The sequence below is a fragment of the Sus scrofa genome, chromosome 12, assembly GCF_054392235.1.
Source record: "Sus scrofa isolate SSC_HxYL_T2T_F1_AM1 chromosome 12, Sscrofa_HxYL_maternal_Yorkshire_Landrace_v2.0, whole genome shotgun sequence".
NCBI classification, from domain to species: domain Eukaryota; kingdom Metazoa; phylum Chordata; class Mammalia; order Artiodactyla; family Suidae; genus Sus; species Sus scrofa.
Window position 1 is genome coordinate 17,018,180 of NC_139394.1, and position 25,294 is coordinate 17,043,473.

The 25,294-nt window shown below is 38.6% G+C and overlaps 1 protein-coding gene and 1 long non-coding RNA gene across 22 annotated transcripts in view; one reads left to right on the forward strand and one right to left on the reverse strand.

The window, feature by feature from the left end:
* KANSL1 (KAT8 regulatory NSL complex subunit 1) overlaps window positions 1-25,294 on the forward strand; it is a 195,588-nt gene that overhangs the window by 56,071 nt on the left and 114,223 nt on the right. The gene's annotated exons all lie outside the window — the stretch shown is intronic.
* Window positions 12,991-18,348, reverse strand: LOC146398071 (uncharacterized). Of its 2 annotated transcripts, none has more exons than XR_014821006.1 (2): window positions 17,489-18,348; window positions 12,991-15,883 (listed from the first exon to the last, which is right to left on the reverse strand). It is a non-coding gene; the product is annotated as an uncharacterized LOC146398071 (long non-coding RNA). The 2 variants fall into 2 exon arrangements; XR_014821005.1 differs by having other exon boundaries at window positions 12,991-16,017; window positions 17,489-17,554.

The following is a 25,294-nucleotide window of genomic DNA, read 5'->3' on the forward strand; positions in this document are numbered from 1 at the left end:
ACTTTTTTTGGTTAACTTGATTTTTAGTTTAAAACTGTTATATCCTTTTATTTTAAGTTGTTTCTAGAAAAATCATCTGAAAATGTTACATATATCTTCCTGTCTTGGTACATGTAACTACTTTGGAAATTCTGCCTTTTGTTGTCTTTGACCTATGTCATTGTTCAGTAACATCACCTTCGAAGGAGCAGGACTCTGAACGTCATCTTTTAAGAAAAAGTTTTTAAAATTTTTTATTTTTTTTCTTTTTCTTTTCTTCTTTTTACAGCCCCACCTGAGGCACATGGAAGTTCCTGGGCCAGGGGTTGAACTGGAGCTGCAGTTGGGGCCTGTGCCACAGACATGCCAGTACTGGATCCGAGCCGCATCTGCAACTTAGGCCTGCAGCTTGCGGCAACACTGGATCCTTAACCCACTGAGCGAGGCCAAGGGTTGAACCCACATTCTTCTAGAGAATAGAATGAGGTTCTTAATCCACTGAGCCCAAATGGAAACTCCAAAAAAATTTTTGGAAGTTTTTGGTTTTATTTTATTTTTGTTGTTGTTTTTGTCTTTTTAGGGCCACACTCGCAGGATATGGAGGTTCCCAGGCTAGGAATTGAATCGGAACTATAGTCACCGGCCTACGCCACAGCCATAGCAATGTGGGATCCGAGCTGCATCTGTGACCTGTGGCAACGCCAGATCCTTAACCCACTGAGCAAGGCCAGGGATGGAACCCAAGTCCTCATGGATGCTAGTTGGGTTCATTAACCACTGAGCCACAGTGGAACTCACCAAAAAATTTTTAATCGAAGTATGGTTGATTTACAATGTTGTATTAGTTTCTAGTGTGTAGAACAATAATTCAATTGTACATATATTTATATTCTTTTTTCACGTTCTTTGCCATTATGGTTTATTACAGGATCTTGAATAGAGTTCCCTATGCTGCACAATGGGACCTTGTTGTTTATCTGTTTATATAATAGCTTGTTTTCTGCTAATCCCAAACTCCTAATTTATCCCTCCCCTACCCCCTTTCTCTGTAACCATAAATCTGTTTTCTATGCCTGTGAGTCTGTTTTCTGTTTGTAGATATGTTTGTATCGTATTTTAGATTCCGTATATAAATGATATCATATGGTATTTGTCTTTCTCTGTCTGACTTGATTCTCTTAGTGTGATAATATCTAAGTCTATTCACGTTGTTGCAAAAGGCATTATTTCATTTTTTTTAAAAAAAAATAGTCATCTTGATTGAGGGACTGGAAAGGAGGCTGTATGCAATAAATACCTCACTGTTTAATTCTTAATTGTAGACATAGAAATAAAAGCATTTAGTTATCTTGTGTATGTAATAGAACTGTTGAGTGTGTACTTGTGCCCCCGTATTCTCTTCTTCCTTTAGTTTTTCTTTGTATACCTCCTTTTCTAAGAGTTTTGTTCTGGAGTCCCATTATGGCTCAGTGGTAACAAACCTCAGTAGGATCCATCAGGATGCAGATTTGACCCCTGGCCTCAATTACTGGGTTAAGGATTCGGCTTTGCTATGAGCTACAGCTCCAATTTGACCCCTAGCCTAGGAACTACATATGCTGCAGGTGTGGCCCTAAAAAGCAAAAAAAAAAAAAAAAAAAAAAAAAAGGAATTCTGCTACTTTGTTACAAATTCCTGGACCCATACCTTTTTTTTAACTTGCTTTTCATTTTCTTTGCCCTTGTGCTTATAAACTTTTATTGTAAGTACTTGTTAAGACATTTTTTCCCCCAAGATACACTCTTAAATGTATTTTTAGATCAGCAGTGTTCAGGGTACCTGTACATTTTGTAGACTTCTCATCCTTTAAAAATTTTTTTCTTCTAAATTGTTACTATAGTTTTATCTTGAGGGTCAGTATAAAAGTGATTCCAGAAAACATTTCATTTGTGAGTACTGAAATACATGTTTTATATATATTAAATATATCTTTATATTACACAATGCCTTCTTTATAAGGACATGAGAGCAAAGATGCAGCCAAGAATCATTGTATTTTTTCCAAAACTTTGAAGTCTCATTTTATTACCTGGCTGTTAATAATGTGTGTGTTCCTAGGTTTTCCATTTTCCTGTTGGCTTTTGGAAGTTTAGAACCAAGCTTGTAGGTCTTATTGTACTTTTTTAAAAAGCTCCATTCTTGGCTTCATTTTGTTCTCCCTGTTCTTGTTTATTTTCATGTTTCTATTTTTGTTTTAATTTATTCTAACTTATGTTTTATTTGTCTGATGGCCTCCTGAATTCTGTTCCAGATCAGAATTGAGGAAAAGTAAACTAGATATTTAGTTTAGTGACACTAAAATTTTTTGAATTTTGGATTGAAGTGACTTTCTTTATTTTGGGGGACTTTTCACCCTCTTGGAGTTGTTTATAGAGACTTCAAGATATAATGAATTACTGGTGTGTTTGTATGTTTTGCTTTTTAGTACTATGGAATGTTTTTTGTTGTAGCTTCTACTTGAATTTATTAAGTATACACAGATGATGTTGCCAGAGGTGGCAGATAACTTGATTCGTCCTTATTTTCCTATTCCTTATGCTTTGACAGAGTGATGGAGTGAGAGGACTGTTATCGAGGAGACCTAACATCTAACCTTTCTTTACTACAAACTAGCTGTAGGGCTAACTATAACTTTGCTCATAAAAATGAGGAAATTGATCTCTGGGGCTCAAACTACTTTGTTTTTTTGTCTCTTTTTTCCTTTTCTAGGGCTGCTTCCGGCAGCATATGGAGGTTCCCAGGCTAGGCGTCTAATTGGAACTGTAGCCACCAGCCTACGCCACAGCCACAGCCACAGCCACGCCAGATCTGAGCCTTGTCTGCGACCTACACCATAGCTCACGGCAACACCAGATCCTTAACCCACTGAGCAAGGCCAGGGACCGAACCAGCAACCTCATGGTCCCTAGTCGGATTTGTTAACCACTGAGCCACGACGGGCACTCCTCAAACTACTTTGAATTGTGACAACTCTATCTTAAAATAACATTGATGGAGCCATTCTCAGTGCCTTTTTTTTTTTTTTTTTTTTTTTTTAACATTTGGGGAAGCTGAGGCAGGGATCTCTGTAAGTCACTGGTGTATCTTGAAACAAAATGGCTTGCTTGCTTGCTTTCTCCCTTTTTTCTTTTTAAGGCTGCACCCATGGCATATGAAGGTTCTCAGGCTAGAGGTCGAATTAGAGCTGTAGCTGCTGGCCTACACCATAACCACAGCAAAACCGGATCTGAGCCACAATTGCAACCTACACCACAGCTCATGGCAATGCCGGATCTTTAACCCACTGAGTGAGAGCAGGGATAGAACCCTCATCGTCATAGATTCTGATTGGGTTTGTTACTGCTGTACCACAACGGTGACTCTGCCCCTGCACCCCGACCTTTTTTCTTTCCTTTTTGGCTGCACCTGCAGCATATGGAAGTTCCTGGGCCAGGGATTAAATCCAAACTGGAAGCTTCGACTTAGGCCACGGCTGCAGCAACACTGGATGCTTAACCCGCTGTGCGGGGCCGGGGATCAAACCAGTACCTTGACAGAGATAAGCCAGATCATTAACCCACTGTTCCATGGGAGGGATTCCCAAAATAGCTTTCTTGACTTGTGACTTAGAGCTTTGATTGTTTTAATACTTTAGGTTCCCACCCACTTTGTAATCCATTAAAATGATTATTGTATATCTTACTTGGTGTGGTATATACATGGAAATAATTTTTTAGAGAAGTTACTTCGGAGCTGAGTAAACTTTCACATGCCAAACAACTTTGTTCTGAATTAATCTCCTTTGATTTAATGCCCCATGTTGTTTTCTGGTAGCCTGCATATGACATCCAGTGGTGGAAATAGGAACTTCTCTATTTTCTTACTCTTCTCCCCCCCCCCCCCTTTTTTTTCTGTAGATAGAATTATTCTTGCTGCTGCTGTGTGATTCTGAAAGAAGTGAGGCAGTGAGAGGAGTTCCCATTGTGGTGCAGTGGTTAACGAATCTGACTAGGTACCTTGAGGTTGCAGGCTCGATCCCTGGCCTTGCTCAGTGGGTTAAGGATCCGGCATTGCCGTGAGCTGTGGTGTAGGTCAGAGACGCAGCTCTGATCCCGAGTTGCTGTGGGTCTGGGCTAGGCCAGTGGCTACAGCTCCGATTTGACCCCTAGCCTGAGAACCTCCATATGCCACAGGAGCGGCCCAAGAAATGACAAAAAGGCAAAAAAGAAAAAAAAAAAGTGAGGCAGTGACAGGTTGGGGATTATCCATTTGCTGCAGATCTGGTTGCTCCAAATGGTTTCTGTTGCCTTGTGATTAGTGATTTCATTCTCTAAAATTGAGTGAAGTATAACTGACCCTTTGAAAAACACTGGGGGTGGGGGTGCCCATCTTTGTGCAGCTGAACGTTCTTGTATAACTTATAGTTGGCTCTCTGTATCTGTGGATTCAAACCACAGAGCATATTTACTGTTGAAAAAAATCTGTGTCTAAGTGGACATGTGTAGTTCAAACCTGTGTTCTTGGAGGGTCAACTGTACTCTTTTAGAGTGGTCATATAGTAAGTACTTATGAGCAAATGTGACACAAGAGATGCCATAGGTGAATAAATTGAGTACCCACAAGAAGTTTATAGTTTTTTTTGCTTTTAGTTTTTTTGGTCTTTTTAGGGCCGCACCCGAGGCATATGGAGGTTCCCAGGCTAGGGGTCAAATGGGAACTGCAGCTGCCAGTCTATACCACCCACAGCAACGCCAGATCCGAGCCAAGTCTGTGACCTACACCACATCTCACAGCAACACTGGATCTTTAACTCACTGAGCAAGGCCAGGGATCAAACCTGCGCCCTCATGAATGCTAGTCAGATTCATTTCCAGCAGAAACTCCAAGAAATTTATAGTTTTGATTTCCAACAGGAACTCCAAGAAATTTATAGTTTTGATGTGTATTGGAGACATGATAAGATAGAGATGAATGCTTAGAACAGTACATGGCGTATAATATATGGTAAATACTGGATGGTACAAACGAAATAGGGAGAGATCATATTTGGTTGATGGACTATTAGAAATGAGCCTTGAAAGGTGGTTAGGATTTGATTGAAGGTTGTCTTTTGGTTGTGGCCTAATGAGATAGGTCAGTACAGGAAGAAGCCACAGCCTACATAGAAGGACAGGGTAAAAGGCATGGGCTTTGGTGGCTAGAGTGGAAATACCTTAGAGATCTAGTAATGTAGGTAAGTGTAATGTAGTCTAAAAAGGAAAAAAAGAAAGTTCCAGAGATGGTGCAGAAATGGATTTAATAGGATTAATAGCAAAGGCTGTGTGGGGGTGTGACAGAGGGATCATCATAGATGGTTGAAGTTTCAAGCTTAGGTGACCATAAGAACACAGCTTGCACAGTAACCCTTACTGCTCATCAGGGTCCAAGTTCTTTACTGGTGTCTTAAAAATGGAGGTTTCTGTATTCCTTTTAAGTTCCGGTAACTGTTGAGGAAAAGAACTTCCAAGTAATCTTGTGTAAGCAGAGAAGGAGACTTAACATTGGAGAGACGACTTACATTGGAGACTTTGGAATTAATTCATTTGTTAGAGGTATTGAATGCCTACTATTTGCTGAGGTGTTAGGGATATATAGGGTGAATAAGAGATACAATCCTTGCTCTGCCCTCGTGGGCAACTAGGTTAGAAAGAGATTAATTATTTAAGCAAGTAATCATATAGTTAATACTGTGTTTACAGTGCTTGTGGGTGCTTCAGAAACAAGTAAGAGGGTGCTTATTAGGAGCATCTAATTAAGATGGGTGTGGATGTCCTAACCAGTATCTTGAAAAAGTCCTATGTAAATTGAGACATGAATGATGAGAAGAAGTTTGTGGTGAAGAAAAGGGGAAGAATGGTATACAGAGGAAACACCATGTGCTAAGGTCTCTTATCATTGGATTTTTAAAAGACCCTCTTATTGTGTAAAGAGTGGGTGTGAACTTTGGGAAACCATTAGGCTGTTGTGGTGAGCTAGGTAAGAGAACGAGGGTGACTCAGCCTTTGGAGGAAAGAGTGAGAGAACTGGGTATTTTGGAGGTATGGTGACTAGGACTTGTGATTGATTGGATGAGATGAGTCGATGTTGAGAGAGAGGGAAGAGGTTTTAGGAGTGATTCCCAGAAATATATATATATATATTTTTTTTGTCTTTCTAGAGCCGCACCAGAGGCATATGGAAGTTCCCAGGCTAGGGACTGAATCGGAGCTGTAGCTGCTGGCCTGCGCCACAGCCACAGCAATGAGGGATCCAAGCCATGTCTGCAGCCTACACCACTGCTCACGGCAATTCTGGATCCTTAACCCACTGAGTGAGGCCAGGGATCCAATCCAACCTTCGTCCTCAGGGGTACTAGTCAGATTCATTTCCCCTGAGCCACGACGGGAACTCCCAATTCCCAGAATTTTTGACAAGAGTAACTAGATTGGATGGATCTGTTAGAACGGAGAAGGAGCAGATGGGAGATGTTACTGAATGCGGTGCACGTTTACTAATTTTTATTTAAACATTTTTGGCTAATGGACATACCCGAGTTTTCGGCATCATTTGCAGAACACCATGTTAGATTCCATCAGCAAGATAAAATAGTTTTACTAGAACAGGAAAAGCTTGGAGTCACATTGTTTTTTAAATGACTAGTACTTTAGTTTCTCTACCCTCTCCCTGAATAAGGAACAAAATGGACTAGGTTACAGTTAGTCCTTTGTATCTGCAGGTTCCACATTGGCAGATTCAACCAACTATAAATGAGAAATACTTGTGTGTAGGGTGGGGGGGAATTCCAGAAACTTCCCAAAAGCAAAAGTTGAATTTGCAGTTCACTGACAACTATTTATATAGCATTCACATTGTATTAGGTAATTATAAGAAATTATTTAAAGAACACAGGGTGATGTGCTAACAGTATATGCAGATACTACTCTATTTTATATAAAGGGCTTGAGCACCTGCAGATTTTCTGTCAGGAGGGTGTCTGGAACCAATCCACCTTGAATACCAGCAGTTTCTGTATTTTGCAAGTTATGTAGAAATTCATGCCAAAGATCATGTCCTTTCATGACTACTAGTTCATTGTCTTTTTTCTGTTTTCTATTGCATATATGGGAAAATTATGCTCATACATTCAATGTAAAGAGAGGATTGAGTTTCTATCAGTTTGAACTAAGGGGCTCCCTATGTAATATAAAGAGTAAATCTTACTAATTTTGATTCTCATTAATTAAGGCTTTGTGGCAACTTTACCCTGTTTGAGTTTATATTTTTACAATCACGAAGAAAGGTTTTGTACCAAAGCAGTAAATAAAATTGCTTTGAAATCAGTTTCAATCTAATAATAAAAGTATCTGGAGATTATGTTTCTCAAATCATACTGCAAATTCGTTGTTAAAATGTAAATGGTTGTGGGTTGCTCTGGCAATCTTTAGTAGCATTGTAGCAACTGTTACAGATTATATTCAGAGCAAAAGTAAGAAGGCTTGTGCAGCATATTGTGCTGGGGAAGCAGGGAGTGGACATTAAGGAATGGAGACCAGGAAGAGGAGTTAAATTCCATTTTGCTTTTTAGGGCCACACCCGAGGTACATGGAGGTTCCCAGGCTAGGGGTCGAATTGGAGCTACAGCTGCTGGCCTGCGTCACAGCCACAGCAATGCAGGATCCGAGCTGGATCTGTGACTTACACCACAGCTCATGGCAACATCAGATCTTTAACCCACTGAGCGAGGCCAGGGATCGAACCTGCAATCTCATGGTTACTAGTTGGATTTGTTTCCGCTGCACCACAGCGGGAACTCCTTAAAATCCATTTTAAATCATTTCCTTATGTTTTGCTTCTGCCTACTAGAATAAAGGGCATGAGTCGGGGAACTGAATGTTATCATTTATGTGTGTGACTGTTTACTTGTTCACTCTGTAATCCCTCTTTCTTTTTATGGTACTTGAGAGATGCATCCTGGTAGGACAGAAATTGGAGACCAAGTTGAGGGCTGTTGGGATTAAATTAGCCTGAAATCTGGGAGATGGCAGAGCCCCAGGAAGATTTTGGCTGAATTGATTTGCTTGAGCTAGGAAATAACATTTTAAATCATCTTTGCCTAATCAGACAACAGAGTTTGAGCCATATTGATACCAAAAAAAAAAAAAAAAGACTACATTTGAGGAATATTTTGAAGTAGGTAGTGTTAAAAATGCTTTCCATGCATTAATTTATTTAGTCCTCACAAAACTAAATAATTGAGGTATTATCTTAGTTTTTTACAGACTCAGACTGAGAAATGATAAGTTTAAGTAACTTGCTTAATGTTACACAGCTAATAAATCAGAATGCAGTCGTCCCTTGGTATACAAGGGGGTTGGTTCTAGAAACCACACAAATACCAAAATCCTGAGGATGCTCAGGTCACTTATAGCCTAGCACAATAAATACAGTCAACTCTCCCTAATCTGCAGATTCAACCAACCTCAGACAGGAAACCCACATATAAGGAGGACCAACTAAATTAATCTAGACTGTTTACTCACAGTATGGGCAATAAACACTAGCAATTTTAGTGGAAACAGAATCAAATTGTCCTTTGGTTTTGATGAAGAGAGATCATGTAAAATATGGCCCTTTATAGTGGAGAAACTTACGTAATATTAAGTAACTCGATAATGTATTTGGAGGAAAGGTACACCAAATATACTCGTTAGCCTACAATACTGTTCCTCATTTCTTTCGCAGATTAAGATTTGGATAGATTGGGTGGGGCATTTTGCTAAGGTAGACATAGCATCTAGAAAGTGACTGGAGTTTTGTTTTTTTTTTTTTTTTTCCCCAAAGAGAAGGAAACGAGGGAATTAATGTATATTGATCATACCTTCTGTATGTTAGATGGTTTGCATATTGTGTATCTTTAAAATATTCCTATGGTAAAGGCATTATCCTCATTTTACAGTTGAGAACCAAGACTATAGATACATTAAATAATTTGTATGAAGTTACGGTGAAGCTAAAAACTAGGTCTTCCTTATTGCTATTTCTACTGTTTTTCTCCTTTAACTGATTTGGAAGGAGCAGAGAAATTATTATGCTTGGAGAAATGGAGTAACCTGAAGGCACATAGGCGCTTTAGATGCCTCTCTGACAAGTATCCTGTTGGGCGTGGCATTGACCATGAAGGATGAGGGGAAAGTTAAATAGTTTCCCTCTACTATAGTAAGTAATCTAGGGAGGTGTCTGTCTCATACTTTTTTCCCTATTAATTGGGTAAAATAAACATTTTTGACATTCTAATGGGATGATTTATATTTTAACTTATGTGGGAAAATTATCTTATTTTCCCAGTTGCTGGAAAAAGAAGTCTTTTAAGATAATGAAAGTATTTTATGTTCTTCCTTCTTTAGTCTTCCCTGTGCTTACAGGTGATAATATGTGTTGTAAGCATGTACTCAGTGTTTATTATTTTCTTTAAGAAATATCTGGTAAATCTGGTTACTTTAAGAACTTGAAAGGCATGAAATAGCAAAGTGGGTTTTCAGTCCACTTATATGAATTTGTATCATTTCAGTGTCTGAGTATAAGGTTTATCATTAATATTTGACGTCTTTCTTAATTGATTTCATAATCACCAGAAAATCTGAACAATGAACTCAAGATGACTATTTTTCTTAGCGTTTGTGGGATTAGTACTAAAGAGGGAGCAATACACACACACACACACACACACACACACACACACACACACACACACACACACACACAGTAGAAAGAATTTCAGACAGCTATTGAGAATTGCTACTTTTAGTTTTGTCTTTTAATCTTCCTAGGCTTAAATTCCTTGTTTATTAAACCTGGATTATAACTTTTTGAAAAGTATTGCTATTATTTGTAATGATGAGACCTAGGCCAGGATGGGAAAGGCCTTTGTCACTGTTAGCCACACTGTCCTATTTTGCTGGGGTATGTTGAATGGCTAAGCAGTTCTCTGCATAGGTCATGTTGGGTGCATTTTCTTAGGGGGTTCAGGCTGGGTCTCATCAGGAAGTTAGTGGCAGGGCTTTACCAGTCTCCTTACCTGTTTGTGCCATGAGGCAGCCTGGTGCCAGTGTATGTGTCTGTGTGTAACTGGTTTTCTTTGATTCTGTTTGTTTTAAACTGTGTTCCACTTGTGGCAATGAAGAAATCTGAAAGTAAGGTTACAAAGTTTGGACCCTGAAAATGGGGTATAATGAGAGTGAAGCAAAGGCCTTTACCAGATGGGTATCCTTTTTGCTTAAAAGCTATTTTTTTGGAGTGTTATGTTTTGGAAATAAATATCCCTAATGGAAAACTCTCTTCCCTTCTCCTAAAAGAAATGAAACAACAAAAAGTTTTCTTATTCTTGTTTCTTTTCCAAAAACAATTGATTAAAAACTGTATTACAGATTGTAAAATTTATTTATATAGTACAAATAAGAGAATGGTTGCCTTTTCACACTGACAATTATCAAAGGCAGAATTTCAGTTATTGCTTTTCAGATGCTAAAGTTAACATCATTGAATCCTTCATTAATTGATTTAGTTGCCTTTCATAGACTCTCAGAGAATGAAAAGATCTGGAATTTTTCTAAAATTTTTTTTTTTTTTTCTTCAGATAAAGAGTTTTTAGCTGAGTTGCTGCAACTCCTGTTTCTCTAGATTTCCAACTGGGTGAAAATGTTTTTCTTTTTAAACTGGCACTCATCCAGAGGATTTTTCCAGCAAGTATTCTTTGAGCACACCCTATGCCTAGTGAATTTTGCAAGATCTTTATTTACAAGACTCAAAGACAGGCCAGTCTTTTCTTTGTAAGATGAAAACATAGTGAGGCTGGCTTAAGATTCATTTTGTTTCTGCAAAATTGAAATTGATCTCTTATGCAAATACATTCAAGTGTTCATAGAAATAATTTGACTGGGAAGTTTAAGTGGAAAGGCTAATTTTGTATTTGCAGAAAGTTTGGTGCACTGATTGTCCTCCCAAATGAGAATTCTCATTTGAGAGGTGTGAGGTGACTTTGATATTTATATACACATGTACATTTAAGATGTTGATGTGATATGTATACACTTGGTTTCACATTTTATTAGGTGTGGGGGGTTATTATTTCCGTTAATGTCTGAAGTAATGTTATTTACATGGTTTACTCTAGTGTGATGGTTTACTTTAAATAGTATGATGATACTGCTAGATGAGATAAATTTCCTTAATTTCATTGACGAACAGTAAGATTGACTGACAAACTAATGGGAAGGTAAAGAACAGTGTTGCCCTGGGGTGTTTCCTAGCAGGTCAGCCTGCAGAGAACCCCAGTTTGTATTCCTTTAATAGAGTCCTTCAACAGTGATTAAAGGCGTTACCACAGTTGATAATCTGAGTAGAAAGAAACTAAGATGTGTCATCATTGAGGGTGTTCAAAAGTGTCCCTGGCAATTCCAAAAAAGGAGATCCAGAATTCTCTAAGCAAAGAATAATAAATGTAAAAAAAAAATTCCAAGGTAACTCTTATTTGGAGACTAGGCTTTCAGGACAACCTTGACCTCAAAGGGCAAGGAAACACTTCTCTGATAATAAAATAAGGAATGATGAAGACACTTAAGTAGAATTGAAAACTTGGTTCCTGCCTTCAAGGAATAATTTAGGTGACTGATCATCCCCTACCCCCCCCCCAACACACACACATACTCTCATTCACTCACTCAAGTAGAAAAGGAAGGATTAGAATTAGACACTGTTTCCTCAGGTACTATACAAGTGGTACTGGCATTAAATGCTGAAATTTAGGAGGAAGGAGTGATTATTCTGGGCTAATCATAAATAAGATGATCTGAGAAGAGGTGGAACTTCAGTTTGGATCAAGAGTGGTACTTAAAGGAGTTCCCGTCATGGCACAGTGGTTAGCTAATCCGACTAGGAACCTTGAGGTTGGGGGTTCGATCCCTGGCCTTGCTCAGTGGGTTGAGGATCCGGCGTTGCCGTGAGCTGTGGTGTAGGTTGCAGACTCGGCTCAGATCCCATGTTGCTGTGGCTCTGGTGTAGGCTGGTGGCTATGGCTCCGATTCGACCCCTAGCCTGGGAACCTCCATATGCCGTGGGAGTGGCCCTAGAAAAGGCGAAAAACCAAAAAAAAAAAAAAAAAAAAAAAATGGTATTTACATTTCCAAGAAGAAATATAGGGTGTTTTGGGTCTAAGGATGAGAAGCCTCAGATAAGGGTGTTGTGTTGGGTAACAGGGAAGAAAGCTAATTGCCAGGGATGAAAGGTTCAGGAAAGTGGAAGATGAGGCTGGAAGAGTAAGTTGGGGTCACATTGTTTTTGAATGCCAGGCTAGTGCATTTGGATTTTATCCTAAGAATAGTGGAGAGTGGCAAATGTGGAAGGGCATCATTAGAGTGCTCTAAAGGAGTCTTTGAAAGTGGATGTGGACTGGATGGATTGGAGGTGTAAGATAGTTTGGCACAGGACAATACTTAAAGTAGCTTAGATGCAAATAAAAGTCTTATGAGCAAGGGTGATAGACGTGGGATGAAAAGAAAGGTCCAGATGCAAGATGGATGAAATTTTTAGAGTTCATTTTGGAGATTAGCACAAATTTGTCATTTTTAAAGGAGAGACCTAGGGACAGAGAAGTCAAATGACTGTGCTAAAGATTGTTAGGATAAGAGTCAAGGTTGTGCCAGAGTTCTTGACCGCAAATCTAACATATTTCACTGATTACATACTTTAGGAAACTCGATGATGTGACTGGATCTTAATCCTTGAAAACTGACTGATTATTGATGTAACTAGCAGAGGCAATAAGAGATGACAGTGTTTGGGGAGGGAAAGAAATGGAGTGAAATTATTTGGTGTGAAAGGCCTTTTGTTCAAGGAGTTTCCTTAAGATGAGTAACTGTTTAGCTTTTATGTTTAACTCTTAAAGTGTTTGTTCTTTGGCTGCCCTGTGGCTTATGGAAGTTCCCAGGCCAGGGATCAAACCCAAGTCATAGCATTGATAATGCTGTATCCTTAACTCTGAGCCTCCAGGGAACTCCTGCTTTAGCAGTTCTTTCAATTATTTCTGTTTGATTTTACTAGGTGAATGGTCATTTAGTGTAGATGGTGACATTTTTGTTTTCTTCTTTTCAGTTGTTACATTTTTTGTGTGTGTTGTGCTATTGTATAAATGGGAGCCCTCCAGTACATGGTTTAGTAGTACCAGAGGTGTGGTAACTATCTTATCTGGGTCCTGACTTTTATTAGAGAAGTTATGTGTTGCCATTGAGTATGATTTATGCTTTGGGTTTGTGGTAATTGTCCTTTGTTAGATCAGGCACAGTTCTTTTAATTTCTTAATAAGAAGTTTTACAACTGAGTATCAGTGTTTTTTTAGTAAATACTCATTCAGCAAATATTTGTTGTCTGCCTATTATATACCAGGGGCTCTTCACGACACCGGAGCTAGACCAGTGAACAAGATAGATAAAAATCTCAGTTGTCTCTGGAGTATACATTCCAGTGGGGGAGTTCTTAAACATCAGTTTTTGGCTATCTGGATGATGTGGATTATTCTTTTGGCGTATGTCAGTTGGGATTTGTGAAGTGTGTTTTTTGCTTTTTACTTACATTTTTTGAAGAGGTGGGCTGCTTTTCCACTTTCATATTTATAACTTGGAATGGCCTTTATTTTCTGACTGAGTGTTGTTATGGCAGGTTGATGTGGTAAAACTTCCTATCTTTTCCTTTGTTTGGGAATAGTTGACAAGGATTAACTGTTCACTGATATTTTTGATAGAATTTGACTGTCTTGAACTAGTTCCCATTATATTTTTAAGAGTGGGTCTGCTTATATTTTAAACTTATGTGGTTGTTGGTTTAAGGTTTTTAACCTCCTCTTTCAAGTTTGGGCAATACATTTTCTTAGAAAATCACTCATTTTACCTAGATTTTCAAATTCATTGGCGTGAAATTCTGCCTCGTAATGTCTTTAAATCTGCCCGTAGGTTTATTGTTTGTATTGCTCTATTCTGTTGAATTTACTCTGATTTTTTTCCTTCTTATAGTTTCTTGTCTTATCAATTAGCTCTTTATAAAAACTTGATTATATTGATTGAATTTGCCTTTTGTTTACAGTTTTTATTTCACTGCTTTTATAGTATTCATTTCTTTTGCATTTTTAAGAAAAAGTTTTTTAATTTAGTTCACTTATTTTCAGTCTGCTTTATTTTCTTAAATAAGCATTAATGTCTATAGCATTTTCTCTGAGTTAGTTCTTGGGCCAAATTTTAAGAGTTGGGCACGTAATATTTTCATTATTCATTTCTAGATAGCAATTTTAGTTTCTCTTCAGCATTATTTAGAAAGATGTATTCTGTCCCCCCCCCCCTTTTTTTTTTGCTTTTTAGGACTGCACCTGTGGCACATGGAAGTTACCAGGGTAGGGGTCCATTCAAACCTGCAGCTGCCGGCCTACTCCACAGCCACAGCAACTCAGCATCCTTAACCCACTGAGGGAGGCCAGGGATGGAACCTTCATCCTCATGGATTCTAATCGGTTTCATTTCCCCTGAGCTGCGCAGGGAACTCCCCTTAAAACTTTTTTGATTTCTAGTTTTGTTACATTGTGTTAATGTGGCCTGTATACTTTCTGATTTTTGGAATTTGACCTATGTCTTAGTGACCCTTTACATGGTTACTTGTTAAACTTTTTACGAGTATTTGAAAAGTATATGTTCTCAGTTTAGATAAAAGCTGTATATAAATAAATAGTCATGATTATTTTTAGTACATTCATAATACTCCATCAAATTTTACCTGATTTACTCATTGCATTCAGCATTGCACAGTGAGTGAAGCTTTAGAGTCAGGTTCTCCTGTATTTGAATTTAGGCTTTCTGACTTGGTCTGTGATCTTTGTACCTTAGTTTCTTCTCTAACATGGGACTTGTTAACACTTAACCTATTGGGTTTTTGCAGGGATAGAGGAAATAATGTATGAAAAAGCCTATATCCTTTTCCAGTGTCTGACATATAAATAATAATACTAATATTTAGATTTTGAGTGTATATCCATTGTTGGACACTGTTGTCAGTTTTTCTATGCAGTTGAGTATTTTTAGACATTATGTTCTTTCATTAAACTGGATTCTGTGGTCAAAGGATGTAATTTATAGACTGAGAGTTTGGGGTTAATAGATGCAAATAATTACATTTCGAATGGATAAGCAATGAGGGCCTACTGTATAGTACGGGGAACTATATCCAGTTCTTGGGATAGAACATGGTGGAATATAATATGAGGAAAAGAATGTGTGTATATTTATGACTGGGTCACTTTGCTGTCCAGCAGAAATTGGCACAACATTGTAAGTCAGCTATACTTTAATAATAAAGGTCTAAAAGAGGCATCACTTAGATAGCTATTTACCCCCAGATTGCTTTCTGAAAGAATTGTATTACTGTTCTACTGTTACTGATATGTGTGTGTACCAGTTTCAAGCTTGAATGTTATTACTCTTATTTAGAAAAATGAATGTAATAGGTTCTCAATGATACTTTTATCTGTATTTTTAAATACTTGGGAGGACAAGATGTTTTTCTGACATTTACAAGTTTTTTTCATTTGTCGGATTGTTTTTAGATTACCTTCTAAATAGGCTTCTTATAGACTGTAGGAACTAGAGATTGTTTCCCTCCTGTTTGTGTGGTTTTTTAGAAATAAATTTGTTTAGGAGGTGTTTCTCAATATAGCCCTATTGATATTTTGGGCCATGTAGCTCTTCGTTGTAAGATGTTTAATAGCATCTCTGGTCTATATCTGCTAAATACTAGTAGTGCTCTCTCTTCCTCTAGCTGTGACAACAAAATATGTCTCTAGATGCTGCCACATGTGTCCTGGGGGGAGGGGAGGGGTCAAAATCACCCTTGGTTGAGATTAGTCAGTCTTCTTTTATCTCTTTGAAAAGGAAAGGGTGCTAACATCAACTTTTTTTTTCTTTTTGCTTTCTAGGCTGTCCCCTGTGGCATATGGAGGTTCCCAGGCTAGGGTTTGAATCAGAGCTGCAGCTGCTGGCCTACGCCATAGCCACAGCAATGCCAGATCTTTAACCCACAGATTGAGGCCAGGAATCGAACCCGTATCCTCATGGATCCTACTCAAGTTCGTTAACCGCTGAGCCACTACGGGAACTCCTCAACTTTTATGCTGTATGCCAAGAATGCTCTTTATTTCACTTTGTACGACATTCTCTAGTTATGTGGTAAACTTTGTCTGTTTTACCAATAAAGAAACTAAAATTGAGACAAAATCTTGAAATGGCATCTTATAAACTGTATGAGTACTTCTGCTCTGATTGGGTTTTTTTTTTTTTTAAGGGCCGCATCTGTGGCATACGGAGGGTCCCAACTCATTGGGGCTGTAGCAGCCAGCCTACACCACAGCCACAGCAATGAGGGATCCGAGCCACATCTGTGACCTACACCACATCTCATGTCAATGCTGGATCCTTAACAAGGCCAGGGATTGAACCCGCATCCTCATGTTGGTCAGAATCGTTAACCACTGAGCCACGACAGGAACTCCCTGCTCAGATTGTTTATGCCTTCCTCATCCCATTGTCATGTTTCTTTTGTCACCAGCCCTAAGAAAAGAAAAGTGTTTTAACTGTATTTGGGTAGCATAGGCTTTGCAATGAAGATGGATATCAATTCGGTACCATTAAAGTAGATTTTTTTTTTTTTTTCCTTTTCTTTTTGTCTGGCCAATGACATATGGAGTTCCCTGGCCAGGGATCAGATCCCAGCTGCGATCTTGATATAAGCTGCAGCTGTGGCAACACAGAATCCGTAACCCATTGTGCTGGACCGGGATCGAACCTGCATCCCAGCTCTCCCAAGACACTGCTGGTCCCTTTGTGCCACAGTGGGAACTCCTAAAGTAGATATTTTGAAAGGACAGTCAGGAGGAGGAATATATTCCTAAGGAAGAATCAGAAACAGCTCCCCTCCCCCATTTCCAGTTGCATATGATTCAAACACATGGCTATATGCTGGTCAGCTTTTCTCAGTTGAAGTAGAGGAAAAGTTGTGAGCCACTGTTTTGTTCTTTCTAGTCTTTATTCCCTTTGCCTTTCTACTCTTTCTCATCACTGTTAGACCTCCCCTGCCAAAGCTAGATATCTTTTTAACAGGTGAGTTCATTCCCCTGTACTTCAAAAGCTGAGTATTCAAAAGCCTTGCATTTCAAAAAAGTTAAGGGGGGAGTTCCCATCGTGGCTCAGTGGTTAACGAATCCGACTAGGAACCATGAGGTTTTGGGTTCGATCCCTGGCCTCTCCCTGGCCTTGCTCAGTGGGTTAAGGATCCGGCATTGCTGTGAGCTGTGGTGTAGGTTGCAGGCGCGGCTTGGATCCTGCGTTGCTGCATCCCTGGTGTAGGCTGGCGGCCTCAGCTCCAATTCAGCCCCTAGCCTAGGAACCTCCATATGCCACAGGTTTGGCCCTAGAAAAGGCCAAAAAAAAAAAAAAAAAAAAAAAAAAAAAGTTAAGGGGAATGGGGCTGATTTCAAAATGCTGCGTCTAATTTAGAGGGTTTATATAGTCAAATGCAGTACTATTTAGCTGCAGGAAGAACTGGGCACTGATTTCTCTCTTTAAAGCCCTTCGCATATTGAGGCATCTGAGGTTATTTGTGAAATAAGTCTGTTTTACTGGTCAGCTTTTTTTGTTCTCTTACCTTTTCTGAGTCAGGTAGTTAACTTCTGGGATGGGGTTTTTCCCCTACCTTGCAGTTCCTTTTGGAGCCAGTTTTCTTAGCTTCTCTCTCTCCTCACTGATATTTTCCTTTTTGTTTATTCTCGGATCACTAAATAAAAAGGAATGAGAGGGTTGCAAGATTTCTGGGTTGACAGCTTATCTCTGAATAAACGACTTGGTCTCATGATATTTCATGAGGTCTTCAGCCCCTTTATCTCCATGTAGTTTTTGTCTTGTCCTTCTCTATACTAGTGTTCTTTTCCTGTTATATAGGACTCATGTATACATAAACATTTGTAAACAGCCGACAAAGTTCAGTTCATATCCTGTGCTGCTTTGTTTTCATCAAAGCCCACATTTTGAGAATGTTTCTCTGTCTTCATTTATCTGTTTGCTAGCTAATCCCAGGATATTTATTTCCATAGGCTCTTGATAAAAGAGAAGGTTAATAAGAGAACATTTTTATGTAGAGTAAAATGACTCAGCAAGCTAAAGCTGCTCCTGTGCTTGTCTTTGCAGAAGGGAATTTTTAAAGAGAATTTTCCAACTCTGATAGTTTTACATTTATTCATGTTTCCTCCATTTCTCTCCGGTCTCCTCAGCTAAAATGGACTGATGAATTGTGTGTCTCTTTGCACTTTCTTATTAAATTTACTTCACTTACTTGACAAGGAAAACGAATAATGCTTAGTCTAAAATTTCAATATGACCAAGAAGTAAGCCAGGAAGACTTCATAGCCAAGAGTCTGGCCCTTTGCCCAAAGCTCTTTTAGATTTAAAAAACTATTGCTTTAAGTTCTGATGTCATATATCATGTGGGCTTATGACCTGGTGCTTCTGTGTCAGGGATTATCTCTGTACAGTCAAGAGTCAAGACAGACGGCTAGGTGGAATGAGTTCCTTAGTAATTCTCAGTATCCCAACATTTAAAAATTATTTATCCCTATGGACTACAACGTCTCTGGATTTAGTTTTTTTGGTTTTTTTTAAAGTATATATAAACAAATATTTTGTATTTTGCTTCTTTGGTCCCTTACCCTGCCAATCCTTTTTTAAGGGGCTACTTGGGTAAGAGTGTAAAAACTAGTAATCTCTAATACTCTAGTTGGTAACAATGAAGTGACTCATTACTTAATGTTTGATTGTTGGACTTTGAAAAAAAAAAAACCTACCACCTGTAGTCAGTCTGCTCTTTTTCAAATCTTTTTTGGCATGATCTAAATAAATCTCTGAAATTCCCCTTCCTCTTCTTTCTCCTTTTGTGTGTGTTGTATTAGTGTCACCAAAACCCTTTATCATTATGTAAAACAATAGAGGCTAAATAAGGACATTAGTTGGTGAAAAACGTTAAAGATTTTAGCAATAGAGCTACAAAACGCTTCATAGTTGCAATGTAGTGCTTGGTTAGTTTTCAAAAAATATTTTGTTCTCTTGATGTATTTAGATTTTGTAACCTATGTTAACTTTTTATGAAATGGGTGTGGTGCTTTTTTTGTTTTAAGGGCAGAACCTGTGGCATATGAAGTTCCCAGGCTAGGGGTCAAATCAGAGCTGCAGCTGCCAGCCTACAACCACAGCCACAGATCCGAGCTGCATCTGCAACCTGCACTGCAGCTCACTGCAATGCTGGATGCTTAACCCACTGAGCGGGTCCAGGGATCGAACCTGAACCCTCACGGATATTAGTCTGGTTTGTTTCTGCTGAGCCACAAAGGGAACTCCCTGGGTGTGTTTTAAATAGAAAATGATTTGTATTCTTGGGTTAAGATCTAACATCTCAATGTCAGATTGGTATATAAGTGGAGGTAGGGAAACTGCATCTTTGTTTGAAATGTTTATGGGATAGAATTATTCAGGCACTTGTATCTTAATCTTTTTGCCAGAAATGCTAATTCTTCAGAGTTCTTGGTTTTCATATTTTATTTTCTTCCATATATAAGTAGTTTTGAGAAATCTAATCCATTTAACAACCTGTTGCCTCCAAGTTATATGCATGGTTCTCAACTTTTGCTGTACACATATAACCACCTGGGTAACTAAAAAACATTGTGATGCTAAGGCTGTATCCCAGACCGGATAAAACATAATCTCTGAGATATGATCCAGGCATCTATATTTTTAAAATTCTCCTCCAAGAGATTCCATGGTGTAACCAAAATGGTGAGTCACTGCTCCTATGATGTTTTGGTGACTTAGGGACCCTTTAAAGAAAAAGTATTGACTTTCCTTCCAGAAAAATGGATGTAATGACTCCCTGAAGCCTCAAATTAAGAACTCCTGTGCTAGGAGTAGCCTTTTACATGCTAGATTTAATTAGAACCAGTTGAATAATGTAAGAAGCTCTGTAATTTGAAATAAGGAATATTCTTCATTACTCATAAACATGTCATCCATTTAACAAATAACAAACATATCAAGGATTCAGTATTGGAGTTCCTGTCGTGGCTCAGTTTAACGAATCTGACTAGGAACCGTGAGGTTCCAGATTCAATCCCTGGCCTTGCTCAGTGGGTTAAAGATCTGGTGTCGCCAAGAGCTGTGGTGTAGGTCGCAGACGCAGCTTGGATCCCGCGTTGCTGTGGCTCTGGCGTAGGCCAGCGGCTCCAGCTCCAATTAGACCCCTAGCCTGGGAACCTCCATATGCTGCAGTGCATCCCTAGAAAAGACAAAAAAAAAGAGAAAAGTACTCAGTGTTTTCCAGGCTCTATTATAGTTATTGCTATGAATGCAGCTGCCAGTATAACATTCATGTTTTCATGAGGTTTTATCTTAATATGGGAAATAAATGATGAGTAAATGACTGAAGGCCAATTGACAATTGCTAAAATGAGAAAGCAGCATAAGGAGTTAGAAATTGATGGGTACCTGAGGGAGGTGGTTATTTTAAATAGGGTGGTGGGGAAGACCTCACCCCTTATTTTGTGCTGAGAGCTAAATGGAATGAGAGAGGAAGTCCTGTGAAGAGCTTGAGGAAGAGCATTCCTGATGAGGAACAAGTTTGCACTAAGCTAGGTTTGTTGAATTTTAGGTAGAAAAGCCAGGGTGGCTAGAGCACATATGGCCATCTAGGTACAGAATGAGCGGTAGGAGATGAAATCAGAAACGCTTTCCGGCCATTGTAAGAAGTTTGATATCTTAATTTCAATTTGATAGGAACTTAACCTGATTATAACACACTGTTAATGTTTAACTCCATGCCTAAAATCATTTTGAAATAATCTTCAACTTTCACTTTTCCAAAATTAGCTGAAAGGTTAGCACTCAGTGTATTATGCTACTTATTCATCCAGGCTGAATTTCTCTGACAAGGGATTATCCATGTCTTCCTTATATTCATATTGCTGAACACAGAAGATGTTCAACAGTTTTTGCTGATGAAACAAGGACCTTGCAGTCAACTTAAAAAGTTGCAGTCAACTTAAAAAGTCAACAGGTGCTGGGGGTTGGGGGGATGTGTTTGGGCCGTGAGATGGAAATCCTGTGAAATTGGATTGTTATCATTATACAACTACAGATATGATAAATTCATTTGGGTAATAAAAGTCAACAGGTGCTTTTAAATTAATATGAAAGTCTTAATGCATAATAATATACTGTATGCCTGCTGTGTGCTAATAGTCATCCCTAGCCCCCTCAGGTAGGTAGTGTTAATATTAAACTACCTTGGAGATATTTCAGGTTTGGTTCCAGACCACTGCAATAAAGTGAATGTTGAAATAAAGTGAGTTGTGAATTTTTTGTTTTCTTAGTGCATATAAACGTTTATTCTATACTATAGCCTAGTAAGTGTGCAATAAATAGCATTATGTCTAGAAAATGTACATACCTTAATTGAAGAATACTTTACTACCAAAAAAGTGTTAACCATCATCAGAATCTTCAAGTTGTAATCTTTTTTTTCTCCCCCCTAGGGCTGCACCCACGGCACATAGAGGTTCCCAGGCTTAGGGGTCCAACCACAGCTACAGCTGTCAGCCTACACCACAGCCACAGCAGCACCGGATCCTTAATCCACTGAGCAAGGCCAGGGATCGAACCTGCAACCTCATGGTTCCTAGTTGGATTAGTTAACTGCTGAGCCAGGACTGGAACTCCCTGAGGTTGTTATCTTTTTGCCATAGTAACATCAAAGATCACTGATCAGAGCACCATAAAAAATATAAAAGTAACAAAGTTTGAAATATTGTGACAATTGCTAGAGTGTAATGCAGGAAACACAAGTGAATATGTGATATTGAGAAAATGTCAATGCAGGGTTGCTACAAACTTTCAATTTGTAAAAAAATAAATCTGCAAAGGGCAGTAAAATAAGACATGCCTTTATTTTACAAAGGAGGAAGCAGAGATTCAGCAATAGTGGCAGAACTAGGATTTGAATCCAGTCCTTCTTTGCTCTTCCCACTTTACCATGCTGCCTTCTGAGTAATGAGATTGATTTTCGAAGCATAATTTTTTGAGCCATTGTCACTGGTTTTTATGCAATATACTTAATACAGAACAAGAGGGCCTCGGGCTTATTACCTTAAAAATACTATGCTATGTGGAGAATTTTAATCATAGGAATATTTTCTTGAAATAGTAATAATTTCTTAAATATTTGTTGACTGTGAAGTACTATGGAAAGTGCAGAGGTGAGTCATAAATGGATCCTGTCAACAGGCTTTGGAGAGCCAAGATATTTGCAGTATTCACTTTGTATAAGATACAAAACAATCATTGTCATGAAAGATATAAACAAAGCGCCATGGAAGTTCTGCTAAGGAAGAGTTTCTTGGTAAAGGGAAGGGGACTTTTTGGAGGATAGATAGGATTTAGACTTAGATTGGGGTGGGGAGAACAAGGGAGGTATTTGGTGTTGTAGAGGCAGGGGAAAAAGGAAGATTATTAATATAGGTTTAGCAGAAGCTTGTAATTTGGGAAGTACAAGGAGCCACATCAGGGAAATCAGTTGGTATGTAGTATAGGGTGGAGGAAAGGAGATAGAACTGTAGGTAATGAAGATTAGACCTATCCACAAGCATTTATATTAATCAGGCCAAGGAGCATTCTTTATAAGAAAAGGGACTTTTTTGATCAATCACATAATCTGTGGTGGAAATTGATTTTTTAGTTGATTGGATTAGTAGGGGTCAGCAAATCGACCTCTGGGCCAACTGTGGCTTGAGGTTAGTGTTTTGTAAATAAAGTTTTATTGGAACAGATTCCATGCTCATTCACTTGCATGCTGTCTATGTCCACTTTAGTTACACAGTGACAGAATTGAATAGTTGAGACAGAGGCTTTATATTCTGCAGTGCCTAACACATATACCATCTGGTTCTGTACGGAAGTTTGCCAACTGCTGGCTTAGATGGATGGAGGCAGAGATCCTATTCAGCATTGTTGTTATGGCTAGGGTCTAAGTCTGTGCCTTCATGTCAAATGAAATGAAGCCACATTGTAGTAGTCCTAACAGAAAAAGGGAAAGGAGGAGTTCCCATGGTGCCTCAGCGGTTAATGCACCCAACTAGTATCCATGAGGACCCAGGTTTGATCCCTGGCCTTGCTCAGTAGGTCGGGAATCCAGTGTTGCTCTGAGCTGTGGTGTAGGTCACAGATGAGGCTCTGATCCCATGAGGCTGTGGCTGTGGCATAGGCTGGCAGCTGTAGCTCTGATTCGACCCCTAGCCTGGGAACCTCCATATGTCAAGGGTGTGGCTCGGGGGGGAAAAAAAAAGACAAAAAAAGAAGGAAAAGGAGAGAATGAGAGAGAAGAATTTATTGAATTTGGCAGTTGCTTAGATTTAAGAGTCTAGAGAGAGGAAGGAATAATACAATTTTTAAAATATAAGTGAGGATATTATTTGGGGATAAAATAGACTTTTAATTGTAAGCCATCTATGTGTTTTGTTCTTTAAAAAGGCCTTATGTTAAATATGCTTCAGAGCTGTGATCTTTGGAAGTATGAATTTTTCCTATTTTTGTTAAATGTTTCTTCCCTGTTTACAATTAGGAGTGGGTTTTTCTTCAGTCTGTTTTATGTGAATATAAAATAAATTGTGTGTGTGACGTTTAAATTATAATCCTTAAAATGTGACAAAACTCTCCAGTTGCCCTTAAAACTTCAGGGAAAGAATATTTATTTACTATGCCCCCTTCTTCCCCTGATTCTTATCAAATCAAGTGAGTGTCTCATTTTTGAAATGCTGCTTTATTTTGGTAATTGTAGGGGAAGGAGCATAATGACACAACCATGTATAAAACTTGATACCCTATTTGCTAATGATAGAAGTGTTAAATATTTATAAATATATGAAGTTTTGTACCGTAGCTGGTGCTGTTTGTTACTTACTATGTGTCAAAACTGTGCTAAGTACTTTCTACAAACTGTCTTCTTTAATGAGGTGGGAAGGTGTATCCCTGCCATGCCAATTATACCATTGACACAACCAGAATCTGGATAAGTAATTGCTCGTGTTATACAGGTACCAAGGCCAAGGTTATTTCTTCCCATAAATTTGCCCTCAGTTTGTATGCCGGTGGTTCTTAAGTTTTATGGTCATGAGAATCACCCCAGTACTTTAAAAAAAAAAAAAAAGAAAAAGCGTATTTCTGGGCCTTTCTGTCAGAATTGCCTCATAGATAATTCTAATAGTTGTAATTGTGATCCTAGCATACAGACTTCTATTACTAGATTTTGCTTTATGTGGAAAACAACTGATTTTACCCCAAACCTATTCTCAAGCTTTTGCTTTTCTTTTTTTCCTTTTTTCCTTTTTTTTTTTTTTTTTTTTTTTTTTGCTTTATAAGGCCACTCTTGTGGCATATGGAAGTTCCCAGACTAGGGTCAAGTTGGACCTGCAGCTACCTGCCACTGCCACAGCCACAGCAATGCCAGATCCAAGCCAAGTCTGTGACCTACGTCACAGCTCTTGGCAACACCGGTGCCTTACTTAACCCGCTGAGAGAGGCTAGGGATTGAATCTGCATCCTCATGGATTCTAATTGGGTTTGCTACCACTGAGCTGCAACAGGAACTCCTCAAGTTTTTGGTTTTTATAAATATTTTGAAATATTTGCTGTTAGTCGAGCGGGAAATGATGTATTATGTAGTATCTTATCATTTGAAGATTTTCACTTTCCTTAAAACATGCTTAGAATTTTAAAACTAATAATACAAAATATGTGTTTTGATTTATTCTCTATTGCATTTTGAGCATATTTACTTTTTTAATTGGATCAAATTTTTGTATCCAAGTATTGTGGCTTTTGCAGGTCATTCTATTTTGAAGCAACATATTAGTCAATTCATTAAATCTTTTATCTTTTTAAAAGAAGAAGCATTATCTAGATGTGAAAATCTTAGGCTAATCAAATTCCTGTGATAATTTTCAACGTAGCGCTTTAGGATCAGTACAGAGGAAAGAGTCTTGTGCTGGCAAAAGATCATGTACACCAGTTCCTGTTTTGGCTCAGCAGTAATGAACCCAACTAGTATCCTTGAGGATGTGGGTTTGATCCATGGACTCAGTGGGTTAAGGATCTGGCGT